This window comes from Poecilia reticulata, chromosome 10 (assembly GCF_904066995.2).
Source record: "Poecilia reticulata chromosome 10, P_reticulata-male-v2, whole genome shotgun sequence".
Classification (NCBI taxonomy): Eukaryota; Metazoa; Chordata; class Actinopteri; order Cyprinodontiformes; family Poeciliidae; genus Poecilia; species Poecilia reticulata.
Window position 1 is genome coordinate 11,577,139 of NC_088839.1, and position 22,298 is coordinate 11,599,436.

The 22,298-nt window shown below is 36.8% G+C and overlaps 1 long non-coding RNA gene across 1 annotated transcript in view; it reads right to left on the reverse strand.

The window, feature by feature from the left end:
• LOC145553266 (uncharacterized) overlaps positions 1–21,102 on the reverse strand; it is a 66,758-nt gene extending 45,656 nt beyond the window's left edge. Inside the window, exons 1-2 of the long non-coding RNA XR_014089569.1 lie at positions 20,904–21,102; positions 8,716–8,777 (exon numbers count right to left, since the gene is read on the reverse strand). This is a non-coding gene — a long non-coding RNA (uncharacterized LOC145553266). The remainder of the gene's footprint in view (positions 1–8,715; positions 8,778–20,903) is intronic.
• Positions 21,103–22,298: the final 1,196 nt, after the last annotated feature.

Below are 22,298 nucleotides of genomic sequence, written 5' to 3' on the forward strand. Positions count from 1 at the left end.
ATTGATGTAGCACTGATAATTTCCCATTCATGGACATTCGTCCATTCATCGATTGAAGGCTGTGTATTGGTATGATGTTAATTGAAATGTATTTATTTTATCGCTACTCTTCATTGGACATTGTAAAATGATCAGAACCAAGGAATAAAAAGGTTTTGAAAAGTTGCTATTTCAGAACCACTCATATTTTCTCCCATACACAACATAAAGTTCTTTTAATCATTTGTCAGAGTGCTGAACTGAACATTCAGAAACACAGCACTGTCCCTCCCTCACCTGTCGTTTTACACTGCTAGTGCTAGTGTTTCATTTCTTCTTAGTTTAAAAAAAAAAGAGATACTTGGAAAGAAAAATGTTTGGTCGTGAAAAGCACAGTTGGTCAAAACTCCACATATCACTCATATTTATTAACTCTGTTTTAAAACTCCATTTGGCCACCACTGCCATGTTTTTCAAGCAGTCGACAGCAGGCTCTACCAGCAGCTTCACTAATTAAAGTCTGATTTCAGATTTCCATACTTGAGACGTTCTAAAAGAAGAAGAATCGGCCAGTAGGCAATAAATATTCTGCACAAAAACAGCATTTGCAGCAAAATTTGCAGCAAAATTTTGCAAGTGTTCATTTCTTATTTTTATCCTATCTATCAAAATCAAACCAACAACAAAGATGTCGATGTCCTACATAATTATTTTTTTAAAGGAACTGTAAAATTGTTGTACTCCAAAGGATGCTGTTAATTATTAATTAAAAGGCCAGTCTCTCTACTTTGTTCACCTGCTTAATCCTGTTCGGGGTGGCAAGAGGGCTGGAGCCAATCCCAGCAGTCATTAGGCCAGAGGCAGTGTCTGGACTGGTCCCCAGTCTTTCACAGGGTTAACAGACAGACACACAGGACAGATAAACACGGAAACACACTCACACCTAAGGGCAACGCAGAGTGGCTAATTAACCTGACATGGATGTTTTGGATGGTATGAAAGCATTTGGAGAAAATCCACAAATGTACAGAAACAATGGGCAAACGCTACATAACCCTGGCTGGAGTTTGCACTTGAAATATTAAACAACTTGAATAAATAACTATTCTACTTAAGGCTCATGATGTGAATGTCTGGAGGAAGTTCAATAATAGTTCATCAAATGTTTTTGAATTTTGCGACATAATACATAGCACTCCATTTGGTTCAGGCATAAAGTCCTGTATAATTTTGCAGCCATAGTAAAAGCAAAGTTTCAGATGCAAGGTCAGTAATCCCAGAGGTCTTGCAAATTAAGTAAGCTTGGGCATTCCTGGGATAAGGAAAGTCATATTGTTTTTCTCCGGCTTGTATATGAAAACATCTTTAAAAAGCCTTTGTTGTGCGCTGTGGGTCGAATATGCAGCGAAACGTTTTAAACGGGATTGAATCGAGAAACAGTAGCATATTAACAGATACAGTATATAACTGACTTGTTTTGAGATGGTAATTGTCACATTTGAAATGTTATGATAATGAATAAAACCAGAAACATTTCACATCCTTAATTAGAACTGATGTGTTTCTCCACATTGATATAAGTCCCAGTCCTGTCTACAGCAATCAGGAGCCCAACTGTCCATGACTTTCACTGAGTTCTAATAAAAGGCTGTAAAATACCTTTAAATCAAAGACCATTGCAATGAAATGCACCGTAATCTGTCTACCAGCTGCATTTTAAACAATAACACAATTATGAACATACATTTAATCAACCTACAACTACAAACACTATTTATTTCACCTTTATCGCATGAAACCAAAATGTGTTGAGGAATCTGTTTATACAAACAGTAAAGTTCAAAATTATTCATACCCCTGGAAGATTTAGAACTAGAACAATCTTTTAGTTTGACTCGCATGCTTTGAATAGAACGCATTTTCAGAGGAAATGGCAAGGTGATAAAAAATAAGTCTTTCGATCTCAAAGCTTGCAGCTCCTTGCAAAAGTTGAATAGTCAAAAATACTAATGGAATCATGTAAAAAAAAAAAAAAAAAAAAAAAAAGCTGATTAGCAGTTACATACAAATAGCTCTGAGATTAGCTGTATATACTCCAGAAAATGCTCCAGCAATATTGTGGATCATTTCTGAAATGTTTACTAAGCCAGCATGTTTCTAAATCCTTGGTCAAAAGTGCTCACTCCAGTAGCTGAGAAGTGTCATCAGCAAAATTTACAGCTATTTACAGTTGGCCATGTTTGCTGAGAAACGATTTAATGGGGCAGCTGCTGACCAGAAAGTGCCACATTGCCAACAGAAAAACATAAGTACAGAGGGTTTTCTGCTACTTACGGAGATGCTAATAGTCAGTCACGCTCACAGAGCCAATGCAAACATTCACTCCTCACTATTTTGAAAGCCTCCACATATTTAATCATGAAAAATCTGACCCTTTAAAGTATTTCTCACTTAGATGAAGATTGAAAGGTTGCTTGTACCATTATTGTTTTTTGTTTTTTCCTATCTCTAGAACAAGCAGCAGGAGAAGTTCAACTTTTTTTTCCCGGAAATCTGGGGAAGGCATCTACCTGGAATTCCTTTTAACCCTTTCATCTCAACCATTCGCTCAATGGATAACACTTTTTTTTTTTTTTATCCCTGAAGGTCTCAAGCTACTTTTGTTGCTCTTTAACTCTAGTCTGGAGCACCCACAGAGGCAGGTGCTCCCACCATCGCCTTAAACTGAAAACTCATGTTTCGAGTCTGTGATACAAACATTAAGCACATCCACCAGCTCCACTGTGATGAACTTTCCAGACACAAGACAGAGATGGAGGGCACTTACAGCCTGCAGTGAAAAAAAGAGAGAAGAAAACAGAACCTCCTTTTGATTTTACTGTGATTCAACTTGCATGCGCTCATAAAATTATTTAAAACGTTCTCCAGGCATTTTGACACTCACTTCCCATTTGAATCCGCCTGCATTTTGCAGTGTAAATGAACGGAGACGATAAAACATGCATATTATCACAACAACTCAAATGTGTTTTTTTTTTCTGAGGGTCGCATGAAAAATCTATGAAAAGCACAGATACTCGGAATGAAATCACATTTCGGTGCAGATGCATCGCAACGGCTTTCTAATCACAGCCTCTGTTTTTCTGCCTACAAAGGCAAAATGGCATTTAATTGCAATTGCAAATGTACATCTCTGTGTCTGTGAATATAAATGAGACTGTGAAGGCCTCTTGTTCTCATGGTAACACAAGCAGAATGTGATGTGCTGATTGACCTTGGGGCTGTGGAATTTCCTCTTTTTTTTTAAACACAAATTTAGCTGCAAGGTGAGACTCTGCGCGGTTTTGCTGCTTTATGATGGTGAACCGTCAAATTCGGTTTGTTTTAGCTCATCTTCACTCGACTGCACGCGAACGCGAAGGCGACGAGGAAATAGTTTATATAATGAGAAAACAAATCGGTCAGGAAAATAAATAGCATTCATTTCATTCACTGCATTTATCTTATTAGGAAATGATTTCAACCGTTCAGGTGATCGTTGTGTAATGTTTCAATTTTCACAAGCCATGCATTATAATGATACATGAAGTTGGTGTTTTATGCCAGCAGGCCTGTTGGGGGCACTCCAGCTCTTTCCCCCCCCTTTCTCCAACTCTTCCCTCCATCTTCACTTTTTACCCTGCTCCCCATTTTCTATCATCCCTTTGTTCTGTGACTCTATCACTCCTCAGTCTTCCAGTCTTTCTTGTACCAATGTGCTCTCTCATCACTGCTTCTCTTCCCTGACACACACGCACACACACCCTCACCCAAGTACTTCTAAAGCTCCCGCTCTGTCGTTCGGTGGACACCCATTTTTCTACGTTCAGTCTCCTCGGTTCCCTGTGCACATTTCTGCGGCGTGTCCGCTGTTTTGTTCTGGAGTTTTAATCGATTTTGAAAACTGCGCACTCCCTCCTCTTTCCCTTTGTGCTCATCTCTAATTCACTGCACTTCCATATTGCAGCTGGTTATAATTAGCATGGCTATCCATACACCAGCATTATCAGAGTGCTGTTAAATGAAAAAAAGAAGGAGGGGAAAAAAAGAAACAATAATGAGAGCCCCAATGACACCACACATTAATTTTTTTTCTTTATCAGGCCATAGTCAGTTTGACATCAGCTCATCAGTCACAACACTGAAACATATTTATTTAAAGCGTGTTAGATCCTTGGGATGAAGTGAGTAGATAACTGGTCTTCAAATTAGGTGAGTGCAATAACACAAATCTGTCAGAAAAAGGAAAAATCTCGTTGGATGTTTCAGATGGGGGGGAAAAAAATCAATCCACCGACTACTCTTTCAAGACCATACGTGACATTTTTGCTTTTTGCTTCAAATCATTTACAAATTCAAAATTACTTTGCTATCTAATCTTGCTGGCGCTGCAGGCTCAAAAGTGTCTTTTCAAGTGGACAGATATTTATCTAAGACATGTCATCGTGCCAGGAGTGCTCATTCACGCCAAGAGTAGTAATCAAGTTGACAACATCTGCACCTGCAGATGAAGTGAAGAATGGCAAATTGGTATTGATAGATTGGATAAATTAAATTTATCTCACTGGCTAAGGATGAATACAGTCGCTTTAAGGTTTAAAATGCCTTTCGATAGAAACAATCTGGGAGTATGTTTCATAAAAATAAGCATTATTGATTTCTCCTTTGTCAGGTAATTAACAAGGCTAGCTGAATCACCAGATTTTAAATAATGATTGGGCTTCATATGTATTCGTTGTCCGGTCATGACTGATGGCTGCTTGATGGCAGACGTCCATGACCTTGTCTGGAAAATTAAAAGGAGCAAACCAAAGAGATAAATTGCATAAAGCACTCCTTTGTTGATCGCAGGGTTACATATTTTGTCACACATACTGTACATACATTCAGAACATGTAAAAATTATTTCACACAATTATTTTTTTCCAGACTATTCACTTTTGATAAATTATCTCACTGTGGTCGACCCCTTTTTGATATTTTGAGTGTTTTGCTTCATACGTTAGTTTTAAGAAAACACATGCCAACAGTATATAAATAGCCTAACACTTGCTTATGGTGGATTATTAGGGACCCCAAAGCGTTATCTGTTAATTTTTTTAAACAAATTCCAGAGTGAAAATTGTGTATATGTTTAATATTGCTGAAAACAATCCTGTGTGGATGCAGGTCTTTTTAATAAGAATGCATCTAAAACAAAAAAGCAACAACCTTCTGTATGTTGCGGTGCATGGTGGTGCAGTGTGCCACACCACCGCTCTGCCAGCCACCAAAATCATAACCCAGTCTTTTCTTGCCGAACACCTGAGAAACTTCCAGTGTTGCCCTGTGTTTTAATTATTTGCTAAAAATCATTCAACTTACTATTTGTGTTGGTCTTTCACATAGAATATCAGCAAAATGCATTAATGATGCTGATTGTGTGGAGATAAAAATCAAAAGGCTTAAAAAAAATAGAGTACATTGCAGGCTGTAGCAGCGACGAGGAATAAGAAAAACTTCCTTCTCTGAATCAGTTCCTTCTAGTAATGTGATTGAAAATCTTTAAGGTCAAAGCACTAAAAAAATGTCTAAGGCATGCCTAGCCTGTGTTTTACCAGATTTCTTTGTCTGTTCTTTGTATTATTGTTTATATTCAATGAAAAGTCTGTATGCCAACACAAGCAGCAACAATTTACTCAGAAGAAATAGTTTCACCTGAAATACAAGTCAGTTTTTGAAGCTCTAAAGCTGTTACACCAGCTATTTATTGCCTGAAGGAGCAAAAAAACGATTCCTTTTATGGTGCCGTTTTTGATCGAGAACTACAAAATCAAGGGAGAAAGTCATGTGTGGACATGAAATATAAAGAGCTTTTCTTTTATGCATTAGTCAATACCTCCCATCCGTACATTGTTACGGTAAATATTTTCTGTATTTTTAAATGTTGGCAACAAAAGCAACCAGGAAACCCTGAAGGGCCAAATAAAGCATATGTATCTGTGAATAAAGACATTTTAGGTTTGTTGTTCGGTAATGTTGGGTCTTCTGTGAACACAGGAAACATTGCCCTGGGTTCGTGAAGGAGATAGAAATTTCAGCAGCTGAGATGGAAGATACTTTGCAAAAATGTTCAGCAGTCAAAGCTTTGCGGGAGAATTGAAATGAGAAAGCAACTGTTGAAGAAAACTCATTAAAACATTTTTCATAGAAAATGAGAAAATGTAATATTTGTTTAGCACAATTCAACTGAAAAATTACAAATCTGTTTGACGGTCAATGTAAAAGATAAAACGTACATTAATTTCACTGCTAAACTAAAAGTTAACAGAACACAACACCGAAAGAACGCAGTGCTCACAGAACAGCTTGGAATATATGGGGTTTTACGTCTGGGAAATGATCGACAGTTTAAAATGTCAGTCAGATTTGACAGAAAACTTTCAGTTGTCTAGTAGAAAAAAATGAAAGATGAATTTAGATGGTATTTTATCGCTCTGATTCTGAGTATATGTCCAACTGTACAAATGAATGACTTTGCTTTTTCAAATTATTCGAGCCTAGAACTAAGTTTGGCAGAAAATCGATGACACTGAGATGTCCTCACAATCTGATAAATATGATGCTTTGCAAGGTAAGTTAGGAAATATTGGCAAAATGTGACTTATTGATGGACTTTTAGCAATGAAATTGGAATAGTTTTAAGCGTGTGTGCACTTAACATAATGGGCTAGTGTAAAGTGTACACTTTTATTTAATATATCTCGTTCTTCGCTTGTGTTGTACATGATAAATGTCAGATGACGAGTAGAGAAGATTTAGAAATGACTTATTATTTTCACATCAGACTCTTGAAAGTCACAGCGTAGAAATAATAAACCACACAATTAAAGACGGATAAGAATGCCACAATGAACAGAAAAACAATGATAAAATTCAATAAATAAATTAGGTCGGTGGACCCAGACAGAACCAATACAACACGAGCGACTGACGCTAACAGTTCATGATCTTAAAACACTTCATTTACATTGTTAAATAAACAATGTAAATGAAAATTCATGAAGATCTTTATTCAACAAATTGCTCAAAACGTCAATGGAGCTCATAAAAACTTCAGCTCCTGCAATCTATTTAAAACATCCCTTTTTGAAATACTATTATTGCTAAATTACTTGTTGAGGTGCTTAATAAATAATAACTCACTTCAAGTTGTATCCCAAGCTGATCAGCTTGGATTGGACAAGTGGATGATGATTCCATTTGATGATCTAATTTACTTTAATTTAACACACTCTTTCATCAGATTCCGTTCTGCAGTTTGAGTTATGGTTTCAAAGCAAATTCTTTATTCATTTATGTCTATACAGTTTGATTCCCTTCACAAAAAAGGATAATTCATTTGGAAATTTACACAAATTTACAACTCACCGTGGACAAATATTCTGATTCATATTCGTTCTCATTTTCATCAACATGATTGGTTAGCCAAAGATCCACAAAAACTGTTTCCTGAACAAAAATAAAATACACTCCTGGATAAATGGCGACTAATCGCACGCAATGCTCACTAAGTTACCGAAAGCTTCGCCAGACCACTGGCAGCGGGGTAATCCTCAGTGGAGGTGAACATGGACCAGTCCCAAAGTGCGGATCAACTGGTTTAGGCATCAGAGGTGGATAATGTCCGTTATGCAGTGAGGGATTACCATGTCAGAGCACGGATCGCTTGCCAACCCGCAGGCCTCTGCCCACATGGTGTGAGGCTTAGACAAAGGCAGTGAGACATTACCGAGACAGGTTATTACTGTGCATCAGTCTAGGTGGAGAGGAAGGAACGCCGGTACAAATGAGCGCATCGCAAAGTGGGTTTTAAACAGCCTCCATATTGAGACGATAGATAAGACCATCTCTGTAGGAGTGGAGCTGCTGAGTATAAACTCTTTGATTTTTAAAACACTTCTCCAAGAAAGAAAAGAAAAGAAAAGCTTTTAGCTGGAAGCAGAATTGAAAAGTAAACAGATTTTTAGAGAATAATTGTGTGGAGCATTCAGCCAATTTAGATCAATAAACCGCACTTCTTTGATTCTGTTTAGGAAACACTATGCATGTTTGTCCTTTAATGCACAAGAAAACAATTCAGAAAATTATATCTATGTGCACCTTTTACAGCAATGTTCTTTTTAGTTATTACTGGCCTGCAACACTTGATCCAATAAATAAACATGCACTTACACTTGTCATTGTAAATAAAACCTCTGCTTTTATTCTTTTCTTTTTTTATATATCTGCCTGTGATATAACTATTCGACATCTGGTCGATTATTTTCAACTAGCTCTGAGAGTAGGAGGCTAAAGTAAACTGAAATGCCAAGGGTCACGCATTACTTTTACCAAAATGCAGTTTTTGTCCTTGTTGAAGCATTTTCTGCAATTACATGCAATTTAGGATGAAGTAAAAAATTATCCAGGTTGCTAAGATCAGCAGAGCCCAGTACCCTTACAACTGCTATTAAACAAATTATAGTATATAAGCAGAGGGCTCCTTCGCCTTGCGGACCATTTGTTAAATAACCGTCCGAGGGATTTTTATAAGGGGCGTTTGTGTCTGATGTGGAAGAAGGACTCTCCCGCATTGTCAAATTCAGTCTACTACTGTTTTCATCTTTTTAATACATCCACTTCTCTATTTTTAAAGGCAACAAAGATTGTGCTGACCTGGCTTCAACATCTTTCCGAGGCAATCTGACGATGCGAATGTTTCCAACAGTCCAGGCCACCTATCAGAAGGGCATGGTGTGGGTTAATGTGCATGCATACAACAAAAACACATTGTAATCCGCCTGTATCAAGATGAACCCATAATTCCAGCATATCGTTTATCAAAGGTAGGAAATTGCATGTTGACAGAGTTTATCTTGCCGTGTATCTGTTACAAAGGTATGTTTAAATGGTGCTGGGAAGACAGAACTGCTTTCTAGTTGTACTGAAAATTAGTTTTGAAATTTCCACTTGGAAAATGTCCTGAAATAGAAATTGTAATGTAGAAATGCAGTTAAAGCTAATGCAGTAAATCCTGTTGAATACAGGTGTGAACAGACTTAAAAGAGGTTACAACACTGTTGAGCAATTTTACCTGCATCAGCCTTACAGGTCTAAACACAACATTAGGACACACTTAGAGGTGTCTTGGTTTAAAAAGATAAAATAAAAACAAAATGTCTATAAAATTAAGTTTAAATAAAATACAGCTTGTATTAAAAAGCATTAAAAACCAGCCAGAAGGAATATTTTTGATTAAAGGTTTTTAAGGTTTTTAAGGAGCTCTTTGCTAGACTTCTCTCCAACTTTGAATTTTATTAAATTATATCCTCTGATTTAATGACGCCATATGGAGTTTATACTGATAATTTCTCGAGCTGAATACATCTTGTGGTCAATGTACCTTAATCTTTATCCTGCAAAGCACATTGAATCATATTCAGTAAATTAGAATGTGACTTCTAGTGAGCCATGTTTATCAGATTAAAAGTATCTTTTGAAAATCACCTTTAGACAGGCTAAAACACTTTTCATCAACCCCACATTTATGTGTTAAAATGTGCTTTTGAAAAGTCTGATGCAAAATTCTAATCTTAAATATCTTGTTTTTGTCAATCATAATGAACATAAAAAATCTCTTGAGTGAAATTAATTTATATATGCATTTATTTCCTTTGTTTAACAAGGTAAAAAACCCTTAAGATCCAGATGTAATTTTCAAGAGGGACCTTAGATCTATATAATGTGTTTCACTTTTGAGTTACTGCACCTAAATAAAGAAAAAGGTGAAATGTTTGAATATATGACATGAAATGTTACAGAACCATGAGTGAACCAGTTGATCTCCTTGTTGATCAGCTGAAGGCCGACTCTGTGCCTTGGCTACGTCTTTATTTGCATATTACTGTTATTTGATCTCTGGACAGATTTTAATGGTCTAAATTCACCTAAATCAACCAGAACAAATGTTAACACCAAACAGTCCAAACAGAACCTTAAATTAGTGGCTTATATAGTAAAGTTTCTTTTAAGTTACACTGCTTCCTCCACCGAATAGCAGTACAGCATTTCCGTAAGTGTGTTTTTGTTACATGTGGGTAGAGTATGCAGATTATTTCTAAGCACTTTTAGGTTTTTACTCCAATAGAAGTAAATAGTAGTCATGCAGAAAAATTACTGAAGAGTACAAAAGCACATGAGTTATAAAGCTACTCAAGTACTGAGAACTGTTAGATTAAATCTGATTAAATTTGCTAAATGTCGTAATAAGACAGACAAAAACATACCACGTGGAAATTACTTTAAAGCATAAAATAAAAAGAAAATCTGCAAAAACAAAACTTAATTACAAAATTATCAAATTAGGCAATAAATAAACTCCCTTCCAAGCTTTATTAAAAGTATAAAGAGTGTACAAAATAGGAGGTCTTACTTTAACATAAACCATAAATGTGTTTGTGTCTGGTGTACGTTGCGATAAAACAGCCAAATTCTGATAGGGTAGCCACAAATTGTACTCAAGTAACAGAAGCATTACTTCAAAACAATATTAAGTACAAATGAAAAAACATGGTCATTTTTAAATGGTTACTCAAGTAAATGCAACTGAGCAAATATATAGAAATTACTACTCAACTCTAGTTCTTGTACAGCAATTGAAGCTCTGTCTTTTCATGCCAGAATTGTTTTAAATATGTTGAAATAAAGTTGGTTATAATAAAGTGAGTTACATGTAACTGAAGCATTAAACCAGTCAGGAACCTCTAAAGGAGGATGTGATGTACAATTACTTGTCAGCTATATTTGGAGGCGATGGCAGAACGTCATTCTTGTATATTGATAAGTCTGGTAGAATACCACTAAAGAGGAAGTAGCTGCATGCATAAACAGTATACACAATTATACTGCTACGATTTGTATTCTTCAAAGAAGCAGAAAATATCAAAAGTTTATAGAGCATAATACTTATTTTTTTGTGTGCTAACCCTTTAGCATGAAATGACTCCTTTTGAGTTTAATCCCAGCTCCCTCATAAGACGCTGACCAGCCTCCCCAGCTTCTCTTCATCTCCTTGCTATTCTGTCATTTGTAGCTTGCACTGAAAAGCCTTCTGGGAAATCTTCAGTTTCCCAAGCTCAAAGAGACTCAAAGTACCAACAGAAGTATTTGCACAAAATCTTAAAGTCTGTTCTTATTGCTGTTCAGGACTGAGGAGCTGCAAATAGTCAACGTTCCCTCCAGCCTGAGGCAGCCCAGTAAATCAATGAGCAAAAAGAAGTTTACCAAAAAAAATCAAAGCTTTACGGCTTTGGATCAACAAACTGTCTGATTTAAATTGGTCAGAAATTTTCAGAAGATGGACAGTGAGATTATATCAGTGAAATTTGAAGTAAACAAGGCACTTTGGTTGAACCGCAAAACGCAGAGAAGTTGGCACACAAACGATAGCCAAAGCTAAGCGCTTACACCAAAACGGGGAATGCTAAACAAATCCGGCTCAAACAAAAGGCCAGTTCTGTTTGCTTTGTTATTAGCAAAAGAAAGAACCAGAATCATGATATTAACTCATATTCCGCTGAGCTGCAACAGCAGCCAGGCTGAATTAAAAGGACTCAAGCTTGGTTTAATGCCTAATCCAGAAACATGGATTTCAACAGGGCTCTTGGCTGCCCTGCCTTTGTGTCAAAAGTTCGAACTGTGAAGTCAGCAGGTAGGCTTTTACACATCTTGTGGAAAGCCCATTAACTATGCTGCCTCCAAAGGACAGAGTCAGAGATCTGTGATCATGCCAGAAATCAAAGTCAAAACCAGCCAAAATGGCTTTGCTGGCTATCACCTTCAGTATGTGGTTACACGCCATGATAGTTCACTTAGACATGGATGTTGTTGCAGCCTTACAGCTTCGACCTAAACTGGTAAGTCTTAGTGCAGATGTAAAAGACATGCTCTTGAATGACTTTATATACTCTGATGATTTGCCTCAAGAAGAATTTCCAAGCTTCAGATTAATTTCTAAGATTAAGCACCCACCATTCTGAGTGGGTGCTTAATAGATTTTAGATCGTATCTCTCATCTTTTGTTTTCCCAAAATGTGACACTCTTTGCAAAAGTATTCACTCCTTTTTGACTTTTTGTAACATTACAACCTGAAATTTTAACACAGTCCAACACATCATGTATAATGTATAAGTGAAAAAAAATATACATCTTCTTTGAAGGCCACTAATGTTACATAACATTAGTGAACAAACAGCATCATGAAGACGAAGGAACACACCACTCAGGAATAAAGTTAAGGAACCGTTTAAAGGAGAATTAGTTTATTAAACAGTATCCACAGCTTTAAAACAAATAAGGGTTGTAGAATCCGTCTTCTGAAAGGAGAAAAAGTACGACATTACTGCAGCTCTCATTGACCCAAGCCAACAGCCTGGTCAAGCAGAAAAGAAAAGCAGTCAAAATGCAAACACCAACTCTGACGGAAGTGGAAGAGTGTTTTAATATAACTAATTGTTGTGTGCTGTACAAATTTGGCCTCAAGAAATAGTAGAAAGAAAAAAAGTCTTAGTTGGAAGAGAGAAAGAAACTCTTTGCAGTAATGCACAATATTATCGGCATGGTATTGGCATTGGCCGATATTAGTTGTAAAATTTAATATCGGACATCCGTTCCATCAAAATAATTTACCGATAATAATAGCCGTTGTTTATATATGACAAACCAGCAACAACGATGCCTGCAGCACAGCACAACGTCATAAGAACCTGTTAAGTGTTAATGCATGACGGATGTGGTTTTCACTTGTTGCTTGTGAACAGGTTGAGAAATTTTCAAATTTGCACTGTTGACTGTTGTCATTGTCTTAGAGAGAGCAGATGTCATGAATAAATATGACACAAAACATTATGCAAGTTGAAAGTGTTACAACATTTTCACCCTATTGTTTTAGCATTTGCATTTGGTAGGAAGTTCAATTGTCAAAAACGGTGAGGTATTTTAATGCCACAGTAGAGAAAGCCATATAGTTTCAGCAAAAAATATTGGTATTGATATTGTTTATCGGCCAAACGAGTTTTAGTATATCAGCATATTGAATATCGACCAAAAATACAATATTGTGCATCCCTACTTTGCAGATTTCCACAACCCATCAAACGAAAAAAAACAAACGCTTGAAAGACAATGGTGAGGTGACAAGACCAACACTGACTTTTTTTGACGTAATGTGTACCATAAACTTTGAGCAACCAATCCCCACAATGAAACATGTTGTTGGTAGCATCATGGGGTGCATATAATTTTCTTCTGCAGGGATACGGAAGTTAGCCAGATTTGATGAATGGAGTTAAAAATAGAGCTAAAGATGGAGCAATACTAGCAGGGAACCACTAACATGTTACAAAAACCTTGAGAAGGGGTTCAAGATTCGACTACTGGAAGAATAGTAAAGTTAAAAACACACATATGATACATGGTCCAGTCAAGGTCCAGATTTGAAAACAATTGCAGGAACATTTTAAAAACTAATGTTGACAGACTCTTTATTTAATTCGGCTGAGTTTGAGTGATGCTATAGCAAATAATGAATCAATAAAGTTTGTGGTTGTAATTTGAGAAAATATGGAAAAGTTTAAGAAATATTTTCGCGGGTGGCTTTATTGCTCCTCTCTCAATGATATATTCTCTAAATATCAGCTTTAGCATTTATCAACCCCGCTCATTCTGCCTTTATTTTACCAACTTTGAAGCATGTAGGCCAATGATAGCACTGTTTTCCCTCATCCATTCCACTCCTCCAATTAGGCGCCACGGCAGAATGAATGACATTAATGGATATGACTTCCCTATCTGTTCTTCCCTCAGCACAAAGAAATTTGTTACACAGGAATCTAATTTATTTCAAATGTGAACCGTGCCATTGCTAGACAGCAACAAAACAATAATTGTCACAAGTGATGTTTTTCTTTTTTAAATTGTTAGCTGCAGCAAATAGCCAGTGTCAACCGTCTAATTTCCTTTTTCATCAACAGAAAATCAACATGTCAGTAGTATGGAAAAGAAACACGGTGCCTTGATTTTAGATGGGTTTGGGGTTTTTTTGTGGTCACAGGAAATAGGAATAACTAGAATTAAAGATAACCAGAAATCTATCAGAGTCTTTGTCAAATTTAAATGCACAGAGATTGGAAGCTGACACTAGTTTCAGATGTAGATATAATACAACATGTCATTTCCACGTCTATTTCATCTGCAGAGGCCTGTGGGTTTGGCAGTGAGTGGGGTTATGTAGTAGAAAGCTAGACACACTTTGCATTTATGTAGATACCATTTCTGGATAAAGTACATATTACACACTGACATACAACAAGACAGGGGGAAAACTACAAGGAGGATCCTGCTTACTTTTATAGTTATTACTGAATGATTAAGTTTAAATCACAATATTTTACTCCCTCTTTCTATTGAGGCATCAGTATCTCCGGCTCTGTTTTGGTGTATTTGTCATCTGTTCAATGGAAGTTGCTGGAGATAATTCAGGTCATAAATACAGCAATAAACACGTCTCTTCACACTTGGTCATCAGTGATCTTTTCAACCTAATCTGTTGCAAAATTTACTAAGGTGACATTTTGTAACACCTTGGATATGCTATCCAAGTTAGCTTGGATATGCTATCCAAGCTAACTTTATAAAACAAGTCTCATTGACTGAGCAAAGGGCACTTGATATTATTCAGACAAATTTCCATCCATAAAAAATTCAGACTGCAAATGTCTGACCCGAGTCGTGCTCTGGACAATAACAAGGCGTCCTGTGCAGCTGAAACTGCCACAGTCTTTATGATGTATCTCATTATCCGGCCGTCTCCTCTGCAGTATTCCACCATGAGAGGGGAATGTCTAGGCTCTAAGCAAGAACTACAAATGTCACTAGGCCTTCCTGTTAAGTTGCGAGCTGAAGAATCCCCTCCCTCTCATTTCCTTGCTTATTAAGGCCTAGAATGAGTAGTAGTAGGTAAGGAGTGACATTCTCTCAGACGAATCCTTGGAAATGGTGACGCACTCCAAGTCTAGCATTTGAAGTCCAGGCTTAGTCACCACCTGTTTCTTCCCTGCAGATAAAAGCCGCACCACAAACAGAATAGCTTATTGAGTTGTTGCTAAGGGTGATAGAAACGTCTCTTTGCTGTAGAGCATTACTATTTTAAAAATAAATGCAAAAGAGGGCAAAAAGTGAGAGGGCGGGGCGGGGGGGAGTTCAGTCCTGAAAAAACAAAAAAACATCAAGAAGCAAAAGCAGCTCATTGGCAGCATCAGTTTATGTTGTACAAAACAATATGTCAATACACTTTTCAAAATGTCAGCCCACTGAGACAGAGACAACAATCTACTGCTGTATTTAGGTTGACGCCAGATAAAAATAAAACAACATTCAGACAGCATAATCTTTCAGGAATCCAGTATTTCATACTTTTTTTTTTTTTTACTTTTCATATGATGTAAAGACTGTAAATGCATGTACACATATGGTGCTCGTGGACTCGCATAAGGAGCTTTAATTTAATTTAGCACATGGTTAGGAGACAGGAGCAACTAAAAAATAAGAAATAAATAATGTAGTAAATGTCATCAGACTAGTTCAAAGTGGTGCTTTTGAGGCTCAGTTTGTTGATTGGGGAACATGAAAAGGGGGCCCAGGGAGACGGTGGGTTTCATATAACACCATGATTTATGAGCTACCAAAACAAATCAACAAGTTTAACTTTAATTGTTTTCTTTGCGATTGAAGGTGGGGGTAGTTAATACAGAGCAATGATTGATGGCACGGGGCACCGTGGTTGGCTGAGCACTTTGTCTTTTCGCCATGTAGCTGAGGAATTGAACCAGCTGATAGAAGCAATTAATTTGAGGGATTTTTTTTAATTATTTTTTGTTGTTGATTTAGGAAATGGAAAAGTTCTAAAAAACACAAAAATTGTACCAGTTTTTAGAGTATTGCAGGTTCTGGTCTTACCGTCTTGCTTTAGGGTTTCAGAGAGGCAGTAAATGTAGCGCCTTTCAAAGGAATTTCTACCTGGGGAACTCCTCATTTTTTTCAAATGACAGCGGCAAACTATGATGGATATTATGTGATAGATCAACACCAAGTAGTGCATATCTGTGAAATGTGCTGCAAGATCTAAACTATTCCTTCGTAGCTCTGGCTGTATGCTTAGTGTCGTCCAGCTGGAACAGTCTGAAGAATTTTTAAACCTCTGGTATGTTTTCCTCCAGAGTTGCTCTGAATTTAGCCGTATTCACCTTAACCTATCTGATCAACTTTCCGGTCCCTGTTAGAGAAAAGTGTCTCCACAGCATATATTTGGGCAGGTTTGGTTTGTTTACAGGGTGTCGTGTCATTTTTTCTTTATTCACCGTCTTCTTTTTAGGATCTATTATGGCTTTATTCAGCAACACCTGTTTTGCCCCTGACTTTTTTAAAATAAGATTTTCTCTCCAGCTCCTCAAGAGTTACCAGAGGTCTCCTGGCTGCTTCTGTAATTAAGACTTTCCTCTCCCACCTCTCGGTTTAGGTGGATATGCTCTTTCAATTTGCATATTATAAATTAAGGGTCTCCACCTCCTGTCCTTGAGAGCTGCTGTCCTGCAACTTTTTGAAGGATTCCGGCTCTATGGATCAAATGGCTTAATTTTCTACTCAGCACGTCATCAAGTTTGCAGATGCCTGACTATATAAGCCATTCATTGGATTTTGGTGTGTTGGAACAAGGATGCATTTAGAAGTTGCAGTAGCTGCCATGGACTTCAGTTGGAGACCGTAGGTTTAACATTCGCCAAGAGATGGTCAAAGCTTGAGAAGCTTTAATCCTCATCATAACTTTATCCCTGTTTGGTTTTTCTTCACTTTTTAATATGTAGGAGACTTCTGAAGGTTTGGATTTTTCTCAATTTATTTATTTATGGAGTAAAGGAAGCTACGTTCAAATCCATGTCATACTTTGGATTATTTGTGAAAAAAACTTTTTCTTTTAGATTCTCTTTTCCTTCACTGCCATCATTATGCGCTAGTTTGAGTTGGCCTATTAATGATTTCTCAACTGAATTGCCTTGAAGTTGTAATATTTCAAAATAACAAAAAGTTCAAGGGGTACATTACTTCTGCAAATCGCTGTATTTTCAGAAGCTTTGCATTTGTACCCAAACAAATAGGTATTTGTCTTCTTGTGGAAAACCTCTGAAAGATTTACCGGCTGGCGTTTTGTTTAATAAAGTTATCTTGTGTGTAAGCAACATTGGTTTTCTAAGTAAATGAGACAACCATTTAATTCAATGCTTTGCTGATGATGCTTTGCCTGGAATAGTGGCTGTTAACCATTAATCAGCGGGGCACACCTAATTTACAAGGACAACAGAGCAGGAATGGGTCCTGCACAGGAGTGAAAGTGGTCACGCTGCTACATTAAATCACCATTAGTAATTAGTGAGGCTCGTGGCTCTGCAGACCATGAGGATGTGTTGTGATTGTACAACGGAAAGATGATGAAATACTACGTCTAGGGCGATATCGAAACTGATCAGCTCTCCATAGATCATATCACAGTGCTTCAAGCTGAAATTAACAGTGTTAATTGTGCCCATGTGGTGCAAAGGTGCTTCAGAGAGTAACCTTGCAGCTCCCGCCAGTAAGTCAGGGCATGCCAGCGCAGGTTTATTTATTTTTTGCATTTGTTCCAGCTGGCTGGCAACCGATGCAATAGACTGCAAATGATTTACTTGTGCTGATAATTAAATCCCGTTGACAGAAAAAGAGAAAAAAATATGCGTACAGAAATATGTCTGACTTGCGTACTTTTAGTTAGGCTTGAAGAAGAAAAAAAGCTGGACTTTCCCCTATCAATTCATATGTATGACCTTCACTGTAAATTACTATAATAAAATGTGATGATCACCACTTGGAAGTGGTTCCTCTCCACCACAAAAAGACTTTGGAAAACAAGGATTATGGATCTGTGACTAAGGCTTCACAGAAAGTTTGCCTTTTTCTTCTTACAACAGCTACACAATGCATACTGAAGCTGCAAAGACAATAAATCACACATAATTGATTGCAGCACTGTCTTGGAGTGTTTTCGCAAGCATCAATCACGTTTACAACGAATTAAAGGGACTGCTCCAAGTGCTTATGATGCAGAACAAACTCATATGGACTCACAAGAAACAAATTATATTGTTGTATTCGCAGCTGGAAAAGTAAACAGCACAACCGGGTTCATCAATTTTGTATACAAATGAACGTCACAATTGTCAAAATCATCTCATCTCATCAGATATATTAGTCGGAAATTAAGTTTCCTGGTTTCAATTTGTTACATTTTTGCTCTTTAATGAGGGATAAAGAAAAATGGCTTTTTCGCATTTTTTTTTGGACACGCATACACTTTTGTGAATACTGGATATACTTTGTTTGAAGGCCTTATTTATGGACCAAATGCATGAAAGCAGTGCAACACTATCCTATTCTACATGCTCCTTTAAACACTACCATTTTTTTTCCTGGGCTAAGAATATTATATCTTGCTTTTACCTAAATATAATATGTACATGACTCTAGGAAACATGGTGCTATCCACTTAGTACTTTTTCAGATGTAAGCGTAAGGATGTGTTTTACACAAATAACAATGCACATGCTAAAATAACCACTAAAGCAATCATAATGGCCACAACTTAACTTTGGGTGCAAGGGAAGGAAGTTTCAACATGGTTCAAAAGTTTAATTATATTATCTACTAAATCTATTTCGACAGTCATTTAAAGCTAATAGTAACTAAGCACAAAGATAGACTGTGGCAAACAACTTTAGACAGATTTTTAAAAATGATTTGTCTTTCATGTGACTGAATTACACTTTTCAAGAGCAGGTCAAACACTGGGAGTAATGAAATTGTTACCCAAAATACATCTTCTCTTCTACTTCAAAGCCATTTATTTATGCAGCCCACTGTCTGAACCCAACTCTGTCATTTTCTTTTGAAAGCTGGAAGATCACAACAGAGATCAGTAAACTGAAACCTGCAAAGAAGCTAAAGCAAAAACAACCTTAGACGTTTAACGGGCGGGAGTCTATTAAGCATCCCACAACGTGTCAATATTTGACTAACTCTGGCGTGGACAGCTCTCGTCTACAATCATCTTTTGGTAACTGAACAGATTTTCTGTCAGAATTACCACTGGACTCTAACTTGGCCATTTCAGAACTTTAACTTTCCTCTGGCAATGCCATTCCACTGTAGATTTAAATCAAGGCTCTGTAACCTACTGCTCTAGAGACCTTCCACAATACCTCTTAATAGCTCTGGCTTAAAATGCCAACCAGAAAAATAAATATTTAAAAAAATTGATATAATGTACTGTTTATACTAAAGTGAAGGATTCAGCAGGTTTTCAGATTTCCATTATTTTCCATTTTTCTTACATAACTTCCTGCAAATGTCAACATCTAATGCAGGGAAATGTGTTCATTCCCTTTTTGCAAAGGTTTCATGTTTTCCTTTATTGTAAAATACAAAAATACATGTAAAAATGGTGCTTTAAAAATGACAACAAATTTCCTACAGTAATTATAAAATTATAAGTTGTCTTTTTTCAAAAGATCAAGTAAAATTAGAGCTGCAAACAAGTTGTATTTTGCTGGATTGGGGTTAAAAATGGACCTAGGAATTTTAAGAGTTGCAAACCACTGATTTAGAGATATGTTTGAAAAAATACCACATCTCTTTGTCTTCAGTTTTCTGGCAGACAGCAGAAGGCGAAAGATGTGCCAAAACTGACTGGTATTTTTTTTTATAAAGTTCATAATTGGCCCCTTGACAACAAAAACCGTGGTCATCTGAAGAAAGGTAACCCTCAAAGAGTGATTCTCAATTCTTTTAGTATGTCCATGGGTTTTTTGTGTTTGTTTTGAGTGAAACATATACAGTAAAAATGACAAAACCCAACATTTCTGGTACAGCGCTGTTAGTTTGGAATACACATGAATTGAAGAAATGAATTGACGAATTATTTAAAGAGGCTGTATTATGTATTTTCCAGGCCATTTGACAGCACAATCAAGCTGTTTTCACTTGTTATGAAAATGCTGCATATATCAAACATAACAAAAGGAGATTTTGATTTCCCATCAGACACATTGAAATTTGCCTCCGTCTCTTTAAGAAACTTTTGCTCTTTCTGACACTTGCCTTTAGCAGGTCATCGCAACAACGTTTCTCCATTATGTCATCTGTAACCATTATTCTTCAGCCCATTGGACTGAGAGATAATTTGTATGCTAAGCTCAACAGTAGCAGGAGACTGCAGCTCCAAGGAGAAGCTTTGTGGAAATAGTCAGTACCCAGTGAGAGCAAAAGTGCAGACAATCGCAAGTGGTTGCCACAGAGCATTCAAAGATTCCTCAAACATACATGAATGAGTCAAAACAAAAAATAAGGTATGCCATTGATGAAGATATCACATAACATGACACAAATCTCCAGAAAGTCGCTTTAGCATAGTGCCCTAGTAATAACAACATGCAGAATCCTGTGTGCGGAACTAAGTGCGTATTGCAACGTTCTGTGGTGTAGCTTTTAAAAAGTGACACAAAAAGAAAACACAGGACTCCCAGCTATTTAAACTTTGTTGTTTGGGAACTTTGCAGTTTCTCATACGGCTATAATGAAGAAAGAATGATGGCTCGAACCGAAACGTCAGCATAGCTACGCATTTTCGACAGCAAGAAAGTGCACTTAATTGAATTACTCGCCTGAAACGACCTGAAGCTTAATGTTTAACGACACTGCTACTGGAGAAAAATCAGCTTACGTCCAAATGGCTTCCTGTAGCATCCGGTCAGAGTCCTTGCATCCGGTAAACTTCGTTCGTAGCATAAAAGTGAGGCCGGAGGAATCTCCGTTAATGAGAGGGGATTTTCCCAACACCTGTTCATGATGCATTTACGTACAGCTGGGATAGTACAATGTCGAAATTTTAGCAACTCAAAAGTGATTTAAATATGTTCTACTCTCAAATATGGGCACAGTCTAATTTTAAAAACTCTAGGCGTAAAGACTGACCGTTTTTAAGTGGTTATATTTTTGAAGAAGTATCAACCCAGGCATTGGCTATGTCTGTACTACATCAAGATACAATCAAATTTCAATTGAGTTTTATTTAGTGCTTAAGCAGAAGAATATCTAATTATTTCAGGAGTTGAAAAAGATTATTTGTTTACTGCTGTAAATATTTATTTATTTTATATTGTTATTTATATTTCTTTATTAAAAAATACTTATATGTGACTTTAAAACTTACAAACTATGATTGTCGTGTGTTTTTTACGCCCCATAACACATTTTGAGGAGGCATGTGCTGAATAATAATGAAAATTCAGAAACATACAGACACACATCATAAGGACCATGAACAATGAGGAGCAAGAGATGAAGGGAATCCACAGGTTGCAGTAGCAGACTCCAGAGAACAGTAATTAATATGAGATAACTAAATACATAGTGGGTGATAAGTGGTATGGACAACACTGATGAATCACAGCTATGAGCTAAGAGGGAAGCCGAGGAAACAGATTCCTGTTTCCCACAAAATTATATTTAATGCACAGGAAGCATGACGACATAAATGCACAAAAGTTACAGAAAATGCACAACTCAAGACAATGAACATAAACCAAAACCAAGCGAACAACTATAATATAGGAAATCAGAGTTCAAAGCACAAGAATAGACTTGAGAGAAAAACTAACTCCAGTGGATCATGGCAACATATGCATACGAGTACAGATTTTTATTTTCTTCCAAACAGATTTACATGATTTATGTTAAGTTGTACAGAACAGATCTCACATTAAAAGTGGAAACTGTTTTAAAGTGAACAATCTTGGTTTCATTCCGTTATACAAAAACATGCCATTTTAACAATGCAGTGTTTTCTACTGAGATCAGTTGTATTGAATTTATTTGACTGTGTTTTTTCTCATCTTATTCTTTTATATCAAACTAAGTTAGGCTATATCTTTAACATTCACACTGAAAAGAATTCAAATAGTTCAGAGCATGCCTCTTTTTTTCAAATCTCATAATTTTTTAATGACTTTCCTTTTGTTTTGGTCCCTTTACACAGATGTGTGAGTCACTGTATCCTTTAAAGTGAAAACTTAATGTCCCAAGTAAAACGGGAGAATTTCGGGGGATTTGAATCATC